At 44.8% G+C, this 20,491-nt stretch overlaps 1 protein-coding gene and 1 pseudogene across 5 annotated transcripts in view; both read left to right on the top strand.

Moving 5' to 3' along the window:
• LOC110255677 (uncharacterized) overlaps nt 1-20,491 on the top strand; it is a 1,749,062-nt gene that overhangs the window by 893,958 nt on the left and 834,613 nt on the right. The gene's annotated exons all lie outside the window — the stretch shown is intronic.
• Nucleotides 13,421-19,141, top strand: LOC110258659 (nuclear envelope pore membrane protein POM 121C pseudogene; annotated as a pseudogene). Its single transcript, XR_014818229.1, has one exon. The product of XR_014818229.1 is annotated as a nuclear envelope pore membrane protein POM 121C pseudogene (transcript).

The following is a 20,491-nucleotide window of genomic DNA, read 5'->3' on the forward strand; positions in this document are numbered from 1 at the left end:
TCTGTATTAATTTTTTGAATGAAGAGATCTGAGGGGTGACCTATCATAATGATACTTCTGAAATGTGCATTTGTTCATTTTTGGAGATAGAATTCTCAACAGAAGCTGTGCCTTTTGGGATCTTGTGCTGTCTTGTCATCTTACCTTTCTGGAATGCCTCGCCAGCTCAGATTTCTATTGAGCCTCTGTTGAAGTTAGTGACCAGTATCCTAATTAGTAAAAGGCACATGAGTAGGCCCTTACATTCTGTATGTGCTATGCGATTTCATAGAATCCCATGTGGCAAAGAGATTGCTGGCTATGGGATGGCTGGAACCCATGTCTTAATTCACACTTTGTCATTTGTTTGCTCAGGTGTTCATGGTATTAATCACTAGCTTATATTCAGTGTAATGAGAGGACCATGTCACTTCTGTGCCTCTTTGGTTTTTGTGGTGCTGCAATGCACGTACGATGGGGCCAACCTAAATTCAGATGTGTGGCAAGGAAAATGATTTGTGCATGAAATTTTCAAAAAGTGTCAGTGGTAACAATTTTCCAAGGCTATTGCAATCGAGACTCAATCTCAAGTACTGTATCGTTGCCTGAACCACTATACAGACTTTAAGGTCTTCCTCCAATAACTTCTTCTAACCTTCTTTTCTCCCCGATGAAGTTCTTTAAAATTTGGGAACCCGTATTAAACTGTGAACTTTGAACTCAGACACTGGAATATGAGTTGATAGTACATGTTTTAGGTCTGAAATTCTCTGGGGCTGTCCTGAACCATGGCTGGGCGATTTTAGATTTAAGCCAAACACAAATTGAAAAGAAATACATGTCCTTCAAAATGTACACCTATGTTACCAAATTAGTAATTTTCTAGTAACATAAAAGCTGCCATTTATACGAATGACAGGTCCTGTCTGGTCTTACAAAGATGAAGTAACAGTGAAGTCAGGAACAATTATAGATTGTTCGCTGCTTTTCACTACAATGATAGAGATTTCATAGTTCTTGACTAACAGAAGTTGTTCATGTCTATTCATTGTACATGTTCATAAAACATAAGTTACACAGAGTGGTTGTCAAATGAGCCTGTGGCCATAGCTGTTGATGTTTCATGCCAAGGTAGGCAATTCATCTGGCATAAATGGCACAAAGGGTCTAACCGGGGAGTTCCCCTTGTGGCTCAGCAGTAATGAACCCGACCGGTACCCAAGAGGACATTGATCCCTGGCCTCGCTGGGTGGGCTGAGGATCTGGCGTTGCCGCAAGCTGTGGTGTAGGCTGCAGACATGGCTCAGATCCTACACTGCTGTGGCTGTGGTGTGGACCAGCAAGTGCTGTGGTGTAGGCCGGAAGCCACTGTGGTAGGGGCCGGCAGCTGTAGCTGGGAAGTTCGTGGCCTGGGAACTTCCGTAAGCAGCAGGTGCAGCCCTAAAACCAAACCAACCAAACAGACAAACAAAAAAGGTTCTCCCCAGACATTATATTTTAACAAAGTCTTCAGTTAAGTGTAATCTCTAATCACTTGGCCTCTGTCACTGCATTTGTAACGTGGCTTGTTGAGAAAATCATGAACATTTTCTGTGGCTTTCACGTACTTTGACAGAAATTTGAAAATTGAGAGAACTCTGTAGGACGTAGATATAGTGAAATTCTATGTGCAAAAGCACATGTCTTTGAAACTGGCTGTGTGTTACTTCACATTGAATATTATGTTTTCTGGTTAGTTCCTCAAGAACAATGGAACTGACATATCATTTTCTTGTGTTTTAAAACAGAGTCCTTTTTTCAGCATCTTATCCACATTCTGTTGGCATTTTCCGGCTTCACTGATGAGTAATAGCAATAATGGAGTTACTTAAGTCTATATTCAGTAGATGTTAAGCATAAAGAGAAATACTGTAGGTAGTTATTTAACTAACACACAGCCACCAATTTTAGAGGAAACGGAGGCTTGTCTGGCCGTTAACATGGCCTGTGTAGTTCAGCTTCACGGCGTAGCTTCTTATAGACTGAAGGTCCTGTGCCTTCAGCATTAATAGAAAGCATGTTTTTATTGGTCAGTTTGCTTTAGGGTTAAGGCATGCTTCAACCTCAGCAATATGATCTAGTGAGCAATGAAGAGGATGGTACTGAGTATAATTGGATGGGCTAAGTTGTTAGTTTCTCAGGCCCTGGAAGAGTACTGCAATTCCTTTGTAATACCTTCTTCAAACACAGTGAAGGAATACAGGATTTCCAGCCAACCTCCTTAGGAATACCTAAATTATCTCCCTTCCAGAGCCCAATCTAGCAGATGAAAGAAAATTATACGAAAAGGTTGTATATGTCTAGCCTTGGTTCTCTCTAAGAAATAATACAGTTTTAAAGCGGAGAGTATTAAGGATCACATACAAACATTAAGGTCACGTCATAAGTGCCAAATGTCTCCTAGGGTATTCAAATAAGAGTAAAAATTTAGATAAAGACAAGCTTGGTCTGTCATAGTTGAATGTCCGATAATTACAGTCAGATATGCATATTCAATTATGAGGATATTAGTAAAACGTGTGTAACTTAGTCTGGGGCTTCATTGAAAGCTGCCGGTGGGAAATGAGTCTGGAAGGGTGTTTTCTCAGGTTAATGCCATCAACACAGACCATCAGTGACCGGTCAGTGATAGGAATAGACGAGAGCTTTATCTGAAGTACACTGAAGACTGTAGCCTAGGAGAGAGAGCCTCAATAAGCATTGGAATTGTGTTTCCACTGAACTACAGAATGTGGGAGGCCTATGCAGGCAAAGATGGCAAAGGTACATAAGCTGTCTGTCAAGTGTTAGGATTGGAACAGGCAAGAAGTAAGGGCCCTTTTTAAGTGAGGATTGGTTGGGGTCCGAAATGTTTGAATAGTTACACTGATAGGCTTTAGAGAGAGAGCATAAAGTTGCAGCTGGCAGGTGGTAGAAGAGAGTGTTTTTCAAATGGCTGGTGATATTCTTGAGTTTGAGGTAGTTCAGAAAAGTAAAGCTCTCCTTGATGCAGGAACAAGACTGAAACAACCTCCACGATGGCTACCTGTTTCCACTTTGAATGCCTGAATCAGTTGCTCCATCTCGCAATTCTATTTTTTTTTTTTTTTTGGTCTTTGTCTTTTGTCTTTTTAGGGCCACACCCACTGCATATGGAGGTTCCCAGGCTAGGGGTCCAATTGGAGCTACAGCTGCCAGCCTACACCACAGCCCCAGCAACGACAGATCCAAGCCGTGTCTGATACACCACAGCTCACAGCACCACCAGATCCTGAAGCCACTGAGCGAGGCCAGGGAGTGAAGCCACAACCTCACGGGGCCTAGTTGGATTTGTTTCCGCTGTGCCACTCCAGGAACTCCCCATCTTGATGTTTTTAGTGCATTATTTCCTTTAGTGGTTAAAGCAGGTGTACTAAGGATGTTTGGCAGGCCATGGGAAAGAGTGTTCTAGTTAGTGTAAAGTTCAGGCCAAATCAGGTGAAATCCAGGATGACTTCCTCCTATCTCAATATGAAAACATTTCTTCAGTCAGCAGCATGTATATGGATGATCGCATTCAGATTACAGAAAAGTACTTAAGGATAATTTTTACATAGGAGAAAACACAGAAAACTGGCAGGATTTCAAGCAGGTTAATAAAATTGGTAGCATCAGTGATGCTTTCCACAGTGGTGAGTGGTTAGTCACCCGAGGTTAATAGGGGAACAGCTGTCCAAATACTTAGCATGTTATATTTAAGAAGTTGCTGTTGAACAAAGTGACCGAGTTGTGTATATGTGTGTGTGTGTGTGTGTGTGTGTGTGTGTGTGTGAGTGTGTGTGTATATATACATATATAAATATATATATATATTCCTTCTTTTTTCATGTTATATTCCATCATGTTGTAACGCAAGAGACAGGACAGAGTTCCCTGTGCTGTACAGTCGGACCCCAGTACTTATCCACTCCAAACTTCCTAGTTTGTATACTCCAACCCCACACTCCCCATCCATCCACTCCCTCCTCTGTCCCCAGCAGCATCCACAAGTCTGTTCTCCATGTGCCCGATCTGTTTCTGTTTTGTAGATGGGATCATTTTTGCCCTATTTGCGGCTGGAGCGTCGCCGGTAGAGTCCTCACCACTTGCATCTCTGATGTGCAGCAGAGTGCAAGATGAAGTTCCTATCCAACTGTTTTGGGTTTACAGAAGAGTGATGCTAGGAATTTTTACAGCCTTTCAAACTAAGCAATGGAGAGTCCCTGTGGTGGTGCAGTGGGTCAGTGATCCAGCTTGTGTCTGTGCCATGGCCAGTTCAGTTCCTGGTCCAGTGCAGGGGTTTAAGGATCCAGCATTGCTATAGCTGTGGTGTAGGTTGCTGATAGGGATTGGATTCAGTCCCTGGCCTGGGAACTGCCATATGGTGCGGGGGCAGCCAGAAACAGACAAAAAAAATTAACAGTAAAAAACAGAGTAAGAAACTATAGTTGTGTTGCATGTCCCTTCTTGCAAAAGGAAGTTTAGAATGAACATTTTTGAAAGATTTTCTTCTTTTTTTTTTTTTTTCCTGCAGTACAGCATGGGGATCAAGTTATTCTTACATGTGTACGTTTTTTCCCACCCTTTGTTCTGTTGCAATATGAGTATCTAGACATAGTTCTCAATGCTGCTCAGCAGGGTCTCCTTGTAACTCTATTCTAAGTAGTGTCTGATAATCCCAAGCTCCCGATCCCTCCCACTCCCTCCCTCTCCCTTCGGGCAGCCACATGTCTATTCTCCAGGTCCATGATTTTCTTTTCGGTGGAGATGTTCATTTGTGCTGGATATTAGATTCCAGTTATGAGTGCTATCATATGGTATTTGTCTTTGTCTTTCTGGCTCATTTCACTCAGTATGAGAGTCTCTAGTTCCATCCATGTTGCTGCAAATGGCATTATGTCATTCTTTTTTTTTTTGGCGGAGTAGTATTCCATTGTGCATATATACCACATCTTCTGAATCCATTCATCTGTTGATGGACATTTGGGTTGTTTCCATGTCCTGGCTATTGTGAATAGTGTTGCAATGAACATGCGGGTGCATGTGTCTCTCCTGAGAAGAGTTTTGTCCGGATATATGCCCAAGAGTGGGATTGCGGGGTCGTATGGAAGTTCTGTGTATAGATTTCCAAGGTATCTCCAAACTGTTCTCCATAGTGGCTGTACCAGTTCACATTCCCACCAACAGTGCAGGCGGGTTCCCTTTTGTCCACACCCCCTCCAGCACTTGTTATTTGTGGGCTTATGAATGAGGGCCATTGTGACTGGTGTGAGGTGGTATCTCCTGGTAGTTTTGATTTGCATTTCTCTTACAATCAGCGATGTGGAGCATTTTTTCATGTGTTTGCTGGCCATCTGTATATCTTCCTTGGAGAAATGTCTATTCAGGTCTTTTGCCCATTTTTCCATTGATTGATTGGCTTTTTTGCTGTTGAGTTGTATAAGCTGCTTATATATTCTAGAGATTAAACCCTTGTGGGATGCATCATTTGAAAGTATTTTCTCCCATTCTTTAAGTTGTCTTTTTGTTTTCTTTTGGGTTTCCTTTGCTGTGCAAAAGCTTTTCAGTTTGATGAGGTCCCATGGGTTTACTTTTGCTCTTATTTCTATTGCTTTGGGAGACTGACCTGAGAAAATATTCATGGTGCTGATGTCAGAGAGTGTTTTGCCTGTGTTCTCTTCTAGGAGTTTGATGGTGTCCTGTCTTATATTTAAGTCTTTCAGCCATTTGGGGTTTATTTTTGTGCATGGTGTGAGGGTGTGTTCTAGTTTGATTGCTTTGCATGCAGGTGTCCAGGTTTCCCAGCCATGCTTGCTGAATAGACTTTCTTTTTCCCATTTTATGTTCTTGCCTCCCTTGCCAAAGCTTAATTGACCATAGGTGTCAGGGTTTATTTCCGGGTTCTCTATTCTGTTCCCTTGGTCTGTCTGTCTGTTTTGACACCAGTACCACACTGTTTTGCTGACTGTGGCTTTGTAATATTTCTTGAAGTCTGGGAATGTTATGCTTCCTGCTTGGTTTTTGATTCTCAGGATTTCTTTGGTGATTCTGGGTCTTTTGTGGTTCCATCTAAATGTTTGGATTGTTTGTTGTAGTTCTGTGAAAAATGTCATGGGTAATTTGATAGGGATAGCATTGAATCTGTAGATTGCTTTGGGTAGCATGGCCATTTTTACAATATTGATTTTTCCAGTCCATGAACATGGAATATCTTTCTATTTCTTTACATCTTGTTTGATTTCTTTGATTGAAGTTTTATAGGTCTTGGCATATAGGTCCTTTACCTCTTTGGTCAGGTGTATTCCGAGGTATTTGATTTTTGTGAGGTGCAATTTTAAAAGGTATTGTATTTTTGTATTCCTGTATTTCTTTTTTCCTGGGGACAGCTCAGCAGGATGGGGCTGAAGAACGGGTGCTGGGAACATAAGGAAAAATAATTAACATAAAAGAAGACACAGAGACATTTATCTTAAGTAAAGGTGGGAGCCAGGGGACTCAAGGTCTCAGGGACCAAGAGCCCCATGCCTCAAGAAACCACACTGCCTTTATTGTGCTCTTTAGATGAGATCAATTGAGGAGTGGCTCTGGGTGGAGGATATAGGGCTTGTTTACTATTATATAAGTTCTTTTACTATTTAAAAAGCCACTTAGGTATTAAAGGGTTAAGCTCTTACTCTGACCTCTATGCACATAACATTTCTTAAGCTTAAGTCACCTATGCCTTTTGGTATTTGTTCTTAAGCTTAAGTCATTTACCAGCACTGTGACTGTTTTTCCAAGAAGGAAGATGGGATAAAATAAGACAAGAAGCTGGGATAAAGTAAAGAAGGACAAGATGGAGTTTTCAAGGAAACATGTCTGTGACACCTTTTCTAATATTTCATTGCTGGTATACGGAAAAGTGGCTGATTTCTGAATGTTAATCTTACATCCTGCCACTTTGCTGAATTTCTTTATCAGTGCAAGTAGTTTCTGGGTTGAGTCCTTAGGGTTTTCTATGTATAGTATCATGTCGTCTGCATCCAGTGACAGTTTGATCTCTTCTCTTCCTATATGGATGCCTTTTATTTCTTTTGTTTGTCTAATTGCTGTGGCTAGGACTTCCAAAACTGTGTTGAGTCGCAGTGGTGAGAGTGGGCATCCGTGTCTTGTTGCAGATTTGAGTGAGAAGGCTTTCGGCTTTTCCCCCTTGAGTATTATATTTGCTGTGGGGTTGTCATAAATGGGTTTGATTATGTTCAGGAATGTTCCCTCTATACCCACTTTGGCGAGGGTCTTGATGATGAATGGATGTTGGACTTTGTCAAATGCTTTTTCTGCATCTATTGAGATGATCGTATGATTTTTGACATCGTTTGTTAATGTGGTGTATGACGTTGATTGATTTGCGTATGTTGAACCATCCTTGTGAACCTGGGATGTACCCTGCTGGTCATGGTGCATACTTTTTTGGATGTGTTGTTGGATTTGGTTGGCTAAGATTTTGCTGAGAATTTTTGCATCTATGTCCATCAAAGATATTGGCCGATAATTATCTTTTTTGGTGTTATCTTTGTCTGGTTTTGGAATAGAAAGATTTTCTAAATGGCTAAAGCGCTTTTTTTTTTTTTTTCCCCTGCTCAATCCTACTTTCCAGTATAATTTAACTGATTCTAAATCCTTTCCAAAGATTTCAACTGCATAAAGTAGTTATTATATAGATAATTTGTGCCTTTGCTTTTTGCTTAGGGCCACAATTCTGTGTGTTTTGTTTATAACGTACTTTGTCCAGCTTTGCCCCTCTAGGATAGAATTTGTCATCACAAGAATTTTTGCTACTTTCACCATTTTCCCTATCCTAGCTATAGAAGCTAAGCTTTACACAGATTACCTCATTGATTTACACTTAATGCCACATTTTAAAACATGTATTTTACCAATAGAAACTAAGCCCTAAATCGTTAGGGGTTAAATGACTAGCCCAGTAAATACACAGCCAAAAAATAAAAGACCTGAATGAATTCCAGTGCTTAGTACCATTTATAGAATCAAATCTGCAAAAATTTTACGAACACCTCCACACCTCCATCTCGTTAATGCTGTTACCTTTAGTGGTATCATTATGGATTTATCTTACTGTGGTTATTTCGAGTGACTGTTACACTTTTCAGTATTTTATAAAGTTCCTAAATTGAGCGTATATTCCTCTATAATATATATGTTAGATTAAGGCATACTGAGGTAGTAAAAGGATATTTTTGCTCTGTCAACATTAAAATCCATGCTCTTTATATATCACTTCTACATAATTATTCCACTCATATTTTATATCTTTGTGATTTATAAGAACCGATTGGTTACTTATCTTTCGATCCGTGCTTCATTGCTTCTATGATACATACAGAGACATGTACTAGATTGCCATAAGTAGTCGAAGGTCACCCACATTTTCCTTGCTTTCTTCCTTTATTCCAACACTCTCACAGTGGGAAGACATGAGCAAAAGGGAGAGAAGAATGATCGTAGATAGGTAAATTAGCTGATCGATAACTTTGTATTTGTAGAATATATATGAATATATTAAACTAGTTTGGCAAAAACACTTGACATATGACTCTGAAGAAGCAAGCATTCAGTGAATTGTTAGGGTGGTGCCGTATATTAGAAATTATAAGCCCTGATTTGTTAGGTAGAGTGAGGCAGTCCCTAATTGAACCCTGGTGGTCAGTTCACTGTGGTATTACAGCAAGTGATCAATGTAGAGCCCTTGTGATCTTGCTCTATAGAGAACACTGAGTTGAACCGTTAATCCACCTGAAACCTAGTCTCTAATGCTCCTGCAGTTCAACTTAATGAAGACATCTATTTTCCTGATGAGTCATGAGATACAAACTCTGTAGAGGGAAAGAGACCGTTTTTCAGAAAATGTTGTGAAATATGAATGTGGGAAAGAGTAAGATTAATTCTGACCAGAGGCCTAGAAAGACGCAACGGAGAAGTCAACTTTTGGGTCGTTCTTGAAAATAACGAAAATGTCTATGTGTATTTTATTCTTGAAGATCAGAATAGTGATAAAGTCTTTCCCCAAGAGAACTGCTAACTCTGTTTTAGATAAAGCAAGTACAGTAGCCAAAAAGGTTGCTATCAGATGATATACACAAGAATGAAGGGGTGGAAGTGGTGGCTTATGGAAGTAAAACCCACGGCTAATTCACATCAACCGTGACGCACAAATCTTCCAACTTCGACAAGGCCGTAGTGGTCCATTCATTAAACGGTTTTGATGGCTTTTGGAGACTCATGAAATATATAAATTTGAATTTCATTGAGAAACTCCTAAATGCCGTCATGCAGATTTATTACAGCTGGGCATATTATTAAGACTAGCCCAGATGAGTGGTCTGTGTAGAACTTCAAGCTACTGACATGTACATCTTGTAGGCTGCTGTACACGCAAGAGTTGACTACTTTAGTGAACCCCCCAAAATGAGTAGTTCCCTTTATTGCTACCTTAAAAGTTTCTCTTTTAAACATCCTCTAGGTCTGAATCAATAGTCTGTATAGTTTGCTCTTAAGCTCAGGTGTTCTTTCCTTTAGAAAATGTTTTATGATCAGGAGTTCCCGTCGTGGTGCAGTGGTTAACCAATCTGACTAGGAACCATGAGGTTGCGGGTTCAGTCCCTGCCCTTGCTCAGTGGGTTAACGATCCCACGTTGCCGTGAGCCTTGGTGTAGGTTGCAGATGTGACTCGGATCCCACGTTGCTATGGCTCTGGCATAGGCCAGAGGCTACAGCTCCAATTTGACCCCTAGCCTGGGAACCTCCATATGCCGCGGGAGTGGCCCAGGAAACAGCAAAAAGACACACACACACACACACACACACACAATGTTTTATGATCAGAAGCCCTGCCCCAACCATTATGGAATAGATTAGAATGGGTTAAATAGATCTCCTTCGTGTTTTTCTTTAAAGTCCTACAATCTGTGGATAAAGGCAGATTTTATTCTTTCCTAGTTAATGTTCCATTTATTAATTTTCCCCTTAACATGTTGCGCTGCGAGATGCTCCAGTACAATGCTGAGTGGAAGTGGTAAGAGTGGTAAGGTCTTTTTCCTGATCTTAAGGAAAAAGTATTTGGCCTCTCATCATTAAATATGATTTTAACTCTAGCTTTCCCATATTCTGTTCCACATATTTTCATATCTCTAGGTTTAGTTTATGGAGAATTTTCATCATAAATCAGTGCTCGATTTTGTCAAATGTTTTATTTTCAACTCAGTTCTTTCTTACTGAATTTTGACCACATTCATGGACATTGATTTTTCCATGGTCACTTCCAAATAGTATCAGCGCCTTAGGCAGGACCATGGAGCTGGTTTGGAGTGGGTTAAGGTGGGAGGTGTGTCTAACAAAAGTGGTAGCAACACTTTTCACAAGGATCGGGAAGATTTTCTCTAAAGACTACTTCTAAATGTCTTTTTTGCCTATAGTGCACTATGTCTTTAGCATATGTTTTTCTCTAGCGTCTCCTCTTTCATTTCTAATTTTTTTGAATTTTCTCTCTTTTTCTTAGTCTAAAGTTTTTTTAAAATCATAGTTGATTTATAACATTGTGTCAGTTTTTTCTATACAGCATAGTGTATACACACACACACCCATACACATATATACACATATGCATTCTTTTCCTCATACTCTCTTCCATCATGTTCTATCCCAAGAGACTGGATATAATTCCCTGTGCTATCCATAGGACCTCATTGCTTATCCATTCTAAATGTAGTAGTTTGCATTTCCCAACCCCAAACTCCCCAAGTATTCCACTCCCTCCCCACAACCCCCTTGGCAACCACAAGTCTGTTCCAAGTGTCTGTGAGAGTGTTTCTCTTTAATATATAGGTTCATTCATGCCATATTTGAGAGATGAGTAGTCATTATATTTATCTTTCCAAGCAGTTCTTTTATTGCTTTTGTTGTTGTTGTTGTTGTTGTTTGACTGGTGGTTGGTTATGGCCGTCTCGTTCTATTTCATTTTTTCCCATGTTGATCTTTTATATTTCCTTCCTTCCTTTCTAAGCTTGGGCTTAGCTTGTTCCTGTTTCTGATTCCTTGAAAGCAACTTCAAAGAATTGAAATGTTCAGGTATTTAATGGAGATTTTTTTCTTTCCTTCTTCTTTCTTACATAAAAAAACAAAGCAAAACAAAACAAAACCTTTTAGGGCCACCCCCTCAGCATATGGAGTCTCCCAGGCTAGGGGTCCAGTCGGAGCTATAGCTGCCAGCCTACACCACAGCAAACGCAATGCCAGATCCGAGCCATATCTGTGACCTATGCCATGGCTCAGGGCACCATGGGATCCTTAACCCACTGAGCGAGGCCAGGGATCGAACGTGCAAACTCATGGTTCCTAGTCGGATTTGTATCCACTGTTCCATGACGGGAACCCAAGATGTTTTCTTCTTAACATTTGCTTGTATCAATATAAAATTCCTTGTAGGAACTGCTTTTGTAGCATCCTCTATGTTTTGGTATATTGCGTTTCTGTTTTCATTTGTTTAAATGAACAACAGGTTACAACAGGTTATTTTGTTGTAAATCTTTGGATTTCTTATTTGACCCATTGGTAGTTCCGAGTTGTGTTGTTTAGTTTCTGTATGTTTGTAAACTTTCCAGCATTCCTCTTGTTGTTTTTTAGTGTCTTATCCATCATGGGTGAACAAGTTGCTATAGTTTTAAATCTTTTAAAATTTGTGAAAGTTTAACATGATGTGGCTCATGATATGATCTATCCTAAGGAATGTGCTCTGTGCACTTGAGAAGAGTGTTTGTTGTTCTGTTGCGTAGAAATATCTATGTATGCCTGTTAGGACCATTTGGTCTAATTTATAGTTACCATACTCTGCTTTGGCGCTCGAGCTTAATTTTTCCTACATAGGTGCAGTGTGTGTCCTTTGGCCAACATATGCTCATTTCTCCCACCTCTCTGCCCCTGGTGAGCTCTGTTCTAGTCTTTGCTTCTATGTATTAAACCTTTTGGATCCTATAAATGAGTGAGATCATTCTATCTTTTTGTGTTTGGTTTATGTGATTTAGCAGGTCTTCCAGGTTCATCTCTTTTGCTGCAAGTGGCTGGATCTCTTGGGCATTTAAGGCTGGATAATACACACACACACACACACACACACACATTTGTTATCCATTCATCTGTTGTTGGGCACTTACCTGGTTTTCTTATATTGGTTACGGTGAATGTTCCTGCAGTGAACATGGGAGTGCAGATATCATTTTGAAGTACTGATTTCATTTCCTTCAGTTTGAAATTGCTGTATCCTATGGTATTTTTTTTTTTTTTCTTTAACTTTTTGAGGAATCTCCTTACTGCTTCCCACCATGCCTGTACTAATTTACATTCGAATGAGATGACCTCATTTGGTTTCTTTTTAACCATTCAGATGGAATCATCTGAATGATTACAAGTCATGTAGTCAAATGAGGGAACAAGTAATCCGTCCTTTGGAAGTTTTAAAACTGTGGGGCACCAAAGACTATTATTTTGGTCGAATATATTAGACTATTTACCTGTCTATCTATGTAAATATAGTGTTTTATTTGTGTTCTTTTCTGAATCCTCTAAACATTTTAACATACAGACATGTAGTACGTTTCTCCACTTTCTCATTATTTCAACCGTAGATAAAAATACAAAGATGATGAATCATTCATCATATGGAGATTATGTTTAACATGTCTTAACATGTTACTTAGGTCTATTTCAGATTTGGAAAGTGTTGTAAAATCAAGTACAGTACATCCCACTGAGGTTCCCCTTTTGTCTTCATTGATAGCCTCATCCCCTGCCTGTGTAGCATTATCCTAAAGTTGACATTCTCCAAGCATTTTTATGATATAGGTATATGTGTCTGTATCTTACCTATGTGATTATTTTCACTCAAGTATATCTGGCGCATGCACATTTGTTTTGGGGGTTTTATTTTTGACTGTTTGTTATTATTATTTATTCCGGGGCTACCCTTGCTTGCGAAGTCGCGGTGTCTGCAGCAGCTGCGGTGACTGCAGGAGGCAACCTGTGGAGCGGAGGTTGATAGCCAGTGTTAGGGACCTTGGGTCTGTGGGCTGGTGCCGCCAGGGGCAGGGGCAGCGCTGCTGGGCCTGTGGCTGCTGGGCCTCGTGCTGTACTTGGTGCCCGCGGGGGTGGCGGTTACGCTGGCCTGGCTAGCTGTGGGTGCGACCGCGGTCTGGTGGGGCCTGCGCCGCGAGCCCCGAGGTTCACGCGCCTTCCGAACCTCGCTGGTTCGGAACGCGCGCTGCCATGGAACACTGCTCACCTTGCCTCCGGCGTAGTCAGCAGTAAACGGAAGTCTCCTAGAGCCTCCGCGCCTCTTCCAAGGACTTGGACCCGCGCTCATCTGTTCCTCATGGGCAACTACCTAGGCAAGCCCGCCCCCCCGCAGCCTGCCTCCACCTCGGAGGCCAGGGACCTGCGGGAGAGGCCTGGCCGCCGCCCGCCCACCCGCCCCACGCCGCCGCCGCCAGCTCCATCAGGCCATACCCCCGGGGTTCATACTCACCCCTCCCTACCCACTCCTCTTCCCCGACCCTCTAGGAGGACGGCCCTCCGGGGTTGTGGCCCTGTAGCACATCGGTTTGTAATACCACCTCGAAGGAGATACCCAATCCAGCAGGCCCACTATGCCTCGCTGGGGGTCCTTCCCACGGTGTGCTGGAATAGTTGTCACAGGAAGACTGTGCTCTCTGCTCGCAATTCCAAAGTGGTGTGCAGCCCAGTGAGAGTGAGGATTGCTCCTCCGGATAGCAAGTGGATTCGTCCCCTGCTATCAGAGCAGAGTAGCAGCTCAACCGTGTCCTCCCCATCAGCTAGTGCCCCAGACCCATGTGCAAAGGAGACTGTGCTGAGTGCCCTCAGAGCGAGGAAGAAAAGGACGGTGAAGGAGGAAGACCAAATACTGGCTGATGGCCAGGAAGAAAAGAGAAGGCGCCAGGACAGCAGTGGACGTGGACATTCAGCATTTGAGCCGCTGGCGGCCAATGGAATCCCTGCCTCTTTTGTGCCTAAGCCTGGGTCTCTGAAGAGAGGTCTCAGTCCCCAGAGCTCAGATGCCCACTTAAATAAGAGGTCACGCACCTCTTCACTGAGCTCCTTGACCAGCACGTACTCAGGCGGCGTGCCCATCTCCAGGCGCAATGCCATCACCAGTTCTTACAGTTCTACTGGAGGTCTCTCTCAGCTGCGGAAGAGGAGTGGTCCTAGGTCATCCCCCTTCTCCAGGCCAGCTTCGTCCTGCTCCCAGGCTCTAGCGAGGCCAGCAAAGGAAATAAGAGAAGAGGAACTTTCTCATCATTCTGCTTCGTCAACTGCATTCACAACAGACAAGGAGTCCTGGGGAGCAGAAGTTGCCGATACCACCACAAGGGAGAAACAGGACTCGTGGAGTTCTCCACCAACACCTGGCAGCTCAGGGCAGCGTAAGCGGAAGGTGCAGCTGCTGCGGTCCTGGCGAGGGGAGCAGCTGACCTTGCCTCCACCTCCCCAGCTTGGGTATTCAGTCACTGCGGAAGACTTAGACTTGGAAAAGAAAGCTTTGTCACAATGGTTCAGCGAGATCTTGGAGGATAAGACTGATACTACCTTGAGCTCTATCCCTGAGAACCCACCTACCAGTCAGCCTCCGGTCTCTTTCAGCCTGCCTACTGCTGGGACTCCTGCCACCGAAACCTCCCTCCCAGCCCCAAGCCCTAGCCCACTGTTGAAGAGCTTGAAGAAGCAGCAGGATTCCCCAGGCCTACCATCGCCCCCCAAGTCTGCTGGCATGGCAAGCCCTGTGGCCCATTCGCCTCCGAAGACACCCGGCCCTCTGGCCCCTCTTGGCTCTTCACAGTCAGGGCCTCTTGCGGGCACCTCCTCGGACTGCAAACCTACAGCCGTTTTCTGTGGCGGCACCCTTACACCCGCTTCTTCCACAGGACCAGTCACTGACACCAAGTCACCTCCAGCCCCTGAGGCTGAGACGTCTGCCAACTCCCAAGCCTTGTCGGCCCCCCCTCCCCCTCCCAAGCAGAATATTCCTTGTGGAATGCTGGGCACCTCACCTGCTAAGCCTCCTGCCTCTGCAGCTCCTGCTGTGTCTTCACCATCTCCCGTGCTCGATCCCATTTTTTGGCCCCCTCCTAAAAGCAAGAACGAGGGCCCCTTGCCCTCTAGCCCTTCCAAGGTCCCAGCCACCACATCTTCCAGCTCAGCCCTCCCCGCAAGTACCCGCAGCCCGTCCCGCACTTTTAAACCTGGCTTTCACACCAGGGAGGCCCCTGCATCCGTGCCCATAGTAACTCCCTTCTTCAAGCAGGCAGCTCCTCCAGCCGGTGCTATGAGCGCCCCTCTCTTCCCTGGCCAGACCCGTGCCACCTCTGCAGTGGCTGCTGCGACCACAGCTGGCACCTCCGTAGACTCTGCTCTGAAGCCCGTGTTCAGCTTCCGTGTGAGCAGCATGACCAGCACCCTGAGCAGCGTGACTAGCACCACCGCTTCCACCTCCCAGCCCGTCCTCTTTGGGACTCCCTCTGCCTCTGGTGGCAGCTTCACAAACCCAGCTGTGGGTTCCAGCTCCATAGTCCAGCTTGGTAAGCCTCCCACCATGCCTCCTTCAAGAGCAGTCACCAGCTTTGGCCAGTCCCTTCCCGGTGCCCCTCAGGCAGTGGCCAGCAGCAGCAGCAGCAGCAGCAGCAGCAGCAGCAGCAGCAGCAGCAGCGCTAGCACTGCTGGCTTTAGTGATTTGGGCAGCAGCCTTCCAGCCTCTGCCCCAGCCACCACCAGCCAGGCCACGCTGACATTCAGTAGCACCCCCCGCCCAGCCATCAGCGTTCCCTTTGGCTCAAGTGCCAAGCCCTCTCTGTCATCATATCCAGGATCCAACGCCCAGCCCAGGTTTGGGGCCACTGATGGGCAGCAGCAGTGGGCTGCCAAGCCATCCCTTGTCCCCAGCTTGTGTAGCTCCTTCACGTTGGGAAACTCTGCAGCCCCCGCCCCGACTGCCACTCCAGCCGCAGCCCAGCCAGCCTTTGGCAGCACCACACAGTCCACTCTTGGTGGCCTGAAAGCCACAGCCTCTGCCTCGGGCACCCTTGCCGGCCCCCAGCCAGCCTTTGGCAGCACCACAGCCGTTTTCTCCTTTGGTGCAGCCACCACCTCTGGCTTTGGAGCTACAGCCCAGACCACCGGCAGTGGGGCCAGTCGCTCCAGTAGCACGACACCATCTCCCTTCACATTTGGGGGATGGGCAGCCCCACCCTCTGGCAGCAGAGGCTTTGGGCTCAGTGTGGCTTCGCCAGGCACCAGCTCTGCCTCAGGAGCCTTTGGCTCCGGAGCAGGACAGAGTGGGACCGCTGGCAGCACGACTCCTTTTGTGGGAGGCTTGAGTCAGAAGAGCCTGGGTGCACCCAGCCAGAACACATCCTTTGGCCTCAATGTGGCCTGCAGTGCAGAGAGCAAACCTGTGTTTGGAGGCGCCTCCACGCCCACCTTTGGTCAGAGCACCCCTGGCCCTGGGGTGGGCACATCAGGCAGCAGCCTCTCCTTTGGGGCGTCCTCAACACCCATCCAGGGCTTTGTTAGAAAAGGACCTTCCTTTTCCATTGGTGCAGGACCCAAGCCCCCAGGGGCTTGGCCACAGCTACAGGCCCGGAGGCAGCACACTAGCAAGAAGTAGCCCCTGGCCCTTACCCCCCCCCCCTTTACCCCTCCTGCCAACAACTGGACCTTGGCACCTGCCAGAAAGAGCCTCTCACCTTCTAGTTCCATGAAGCTGAGATCTCTGAACCAGTCCTGCTTCAGCCATGGGGCGGGGAGGAGGAGTGGCAGGTGCAGAGGCTGCTCCCTGTCTTGCAGGAAGCAGAAGGCCCAGGCCTTGGGGGGATGGGAAGGCAGGAAGGGTGGCCGGGCCGAAGCCTGTGACCTTACTTGAACAGTTGCACTGGTGAGGCTGGCGAGAACTGAAGAAACAGCTGAACATATTGCCTGCTTCCTTCCCTGAGGCTCCCGTGGTATATACGCTTAGTGAGGCAGCTCCCTTGCCAGCGTTTCCCTGAGAGCCAGCTCTGCTGGAGAGTGGCAGGTAGAGACCTCACCCCTTGCATCTCTGATATGCATTTGATGGGCTTGGGGGAAGCGCTTATCCCTATAGCTTTACCTTGCTTGGCTTGGCTATGCAAGGTGCGTCTCCCCATCTTGTCCCATTAGAGGACTCAGGGTCTCCATTCCTGCTGCTTTGTCCGTCACCGACTGCTTGCAGGATCAATTCCTTTTGAAATGATCCTGAGTCTAGCTTTGCCTTGGATACCCCAGTGGGTGCTGCTCCTCAAGTCGGAGCCTCTGTTTCATCGCCAACCCTCTCTGCCAGTTTGGCCCCCACGAGCTTGGTGGCTCAGGACAGTTAGCCTGGCAGATGGAGGGGTGACCTGTCACTCTGGGAGAGGGAAGCTCTTGGAACAGGCAGGATGCCCACCACTGCTTTCAGCTGCCTCCTTGTCCACCTTCCCTGTTGGCCTCACTGGACTTATCTTCCTCCCCGGGATCACATGTTTAAGCCTTATTCTGTATTACTTTATCGGATGCTCATGTCCATTGCTCTTAGAGTCGAGATTGATGGAATAATTGAATTGTATGAGTGGCGGCACGTTGGTAATGCTGGACGGAACTGTTTAAGTTTCTGGGGCCTCGCTATTTGAATGTGGAAAGTAGCACCACTTGATGGCTCCAAGTGCTGAGTCTTGACTTTTCAGTTGGTGTTTTGATCTTCAGGGCTGGCGGCCTAGGTGGATGGGGCCACTTTTTTTCTTTGCCCATCTACCTAACCTCACGGCAGGCTAGATCACCCATCGTATAAGTTAGAAAGCGTTTAAGTAATAAGCAACATTTTAAAACCGTATCTTACTCCCCCCGCCCCTTCCTTTCTTCTTCCTTTTTTCCAAAACCACGTACCCCAGGCCCAAGAGCCTGGCTGCCACGCCTATCCTCTTTGGGAGAAGCATGAGTGCGTGTGTCGAAGTGAAAAGAAAAACATCCTTAAACATTTCCAACCAGATAAAATAGTTATTTTTGTGTTTAAGCTAAATTGCCTTTTAAATTCCTTCAAGCTTGGTTCACTGAGGTGGTTAAAGACTATAGACTATAGACTAGAAATTAGCTGTATAGTTCAGTAATGCCTGTGTGAAGAAGAGGCTCAAATGCTGTCCCAGGCAGCCTTTCCGAGGGCCTGGAGCTTCTGCTGGAAGCACAAAATGTCATTCTTATTTTATAAATGTGACGGAGGTGTAAGGAGTCCCCCTGCCCTTTTTGACTGAGGGTGACTGTCTGCTGGCAGGGGACTGTGCCCCCCACCCCCCTGGAGAGCTCGACTCCTGGCTGTTGTGTGTGGAGCTGAGGAGGGACCTGAACCTGGAACATCTGCCAGGACGAGAGGGGGGTGGGGCACAGGCCTAGAAATCAGGCTTCTGCCTACACCTTACATAAGGCAGACCCTCTCAGGTTAGTCCTCTGAGCTAGCTTGCCTCAGTTCCCCAGGCAGGACCCTTGGTCCAGGAACCCCCAGGAGACCAAAATATTCTGCTCTTCTGAGGATTGCAAGGAAATACGGGAAAAAAGGTTTCTCCTCAAAAGGTACAACCAGTCTGACTTTCAGCTACAGTGTGAGCCTCATTTTCAAATGTATACAGTGCTTCCAGTTCTTGAATACTTCTGCGTTACAAGAGCATGCGGCTTTGGACTACCTGTTGGCACTGTCCCCCCTGCTAGGCATTTTCAGAATTGCTCCATGAGTTTACAGTTTTTTCTTTTAGTATACTTTTGATTGCAAAATGTGACTGTCATTGTTACCCTTTTATCCATTAACTTTGTTCTTACGGAATCATTCCCTTTTAATGTTTCCTTTAAGTTTTTGGGTAATTTTGTGAGACAGCAGCAGGAAATGTATGTATTCAACCTGCCGTTTTTCGTTTGAAGACTGCTATTTAAAAATGTAACAAACATATCTAGTTAATATTTTATACCGCTTAAATGTCTCAGTCCTTTTAGAAATAATATAAATAAAATGGTTTAATGTTGATATGAATGTTTCGTATTTATTTATTTTAGGATTCCATTTTACTCTTTTTTTTTTTTTTTTTTTTTTTTTTTCCTTTTTGCCGCTTCTAGGTCTCCTCCTGTGGCATATGGTGCTCCCAGGCTAGGTGGTTTGTTGGACCTGTAGCCGCCAGCCTCTGCCAGAGCCACAGGAACTGCCAGATCCAAGCCGAGTCTGTGACCTACACCACACTCACAGCAATGCTGGATCCTTAACTCACTGAGCAAGGCCAGAGATCACACCCGCAACCTCATGCTTCCTTGTCGGATTCCTTAACCACTGAGCCACGATGGGAAATCCTCCATATCACAATCTTCAACGCAAACACCAGTTATGGTTTTGTTAACTTTATATTTCATTATGGATTCATTTAATCACTCTGTTTATTAGTTTCTTTCCTTGCCGTTATTTCTGACCTCCCTCTGAATTTACTCTTCTTTCTTATTCTGTATTAATTTTTTGAATGAAGAGATCTGAGGGGTGACCTATCATAATGATACTTCTGAAATGTGCATTTGTTCATTTTTGGAGATAGAATTCTCAACAGAAGCTGTGCCTTTTGGGATCTTGTGCTGTCTTGTCATCTTACCTTTCTGGAATGCCTCGCCAGCTCAGATTTCTATTGAGCCTCTGTTGAAGTTAGTGACCAGTATCCTAATTAGTAAAAGGCACATGAGTAGGCCCTTACATTCTGTATGTGCTATGCGATTTCATAGAATCCCATGTGGCAAAGAGATTGCTGGCTATGGGATGGCTGGAACCCATGTCTTAATTCACACTTTGTCATTTGTTTGCTCAGGTGTTCATGGTATTAATCACTAGCTTATATTCAGTGTAATGAGAGGACCATGTCACTTCTGTGCCTCTTTGGTTTTTGTGGTGCTGCAATGCACGTACGATGGGGCCAACCTAAATTCAGATGTGTGGCAAGGAAAATGATTTGTGCATGAAATTTTCAAAAAGTGTCAGTGGTAACAATTTTCCAAGGCTATTGCAATCGAGACTCAATCTCAAGTACTGTATCGTTGCCTGAACCACTATACAGACTTTAAGGTCTTCCTCCAATAACTTCTTCTAACCTTCTTTTCTCCCCGATGAAGTTCTTTAAAATTTGGGAACCCGTATTAAACTGTGAACTTTGAACTCAGACACTGGAATATGAGTTGATAGTACATGTTTTAGGTCTGAAATTCTCTGGGGCTGTCCTGAACCATGGCTGGGCGATTTTAGATTTAAGCCAAACACAAATTGAAAAGAAATACATGTCCTTCAAAATGTACACCTATGTTACCAAATTAGTAATTTTCTAGTAACATAAAAGCTGCCATTTATACGAAT

Source organism: Sus scrofa, chromosome 10 (assembly GCF_054392235.1).
Source record: "Sus scrofa isolate SSC_HxYL_T2T_F1_AM1 chromosome 10, Sscrofa_HxYL_maternal_Yorkshire_Landrace_v2.0, whole genome shotgun sequence".
NCBI classification, from domain to species: Eukaryota; Metazoa; Chordata; class Mammalia; order Artiodactyla; family Suidae; genus Sus; species Sus scrofa.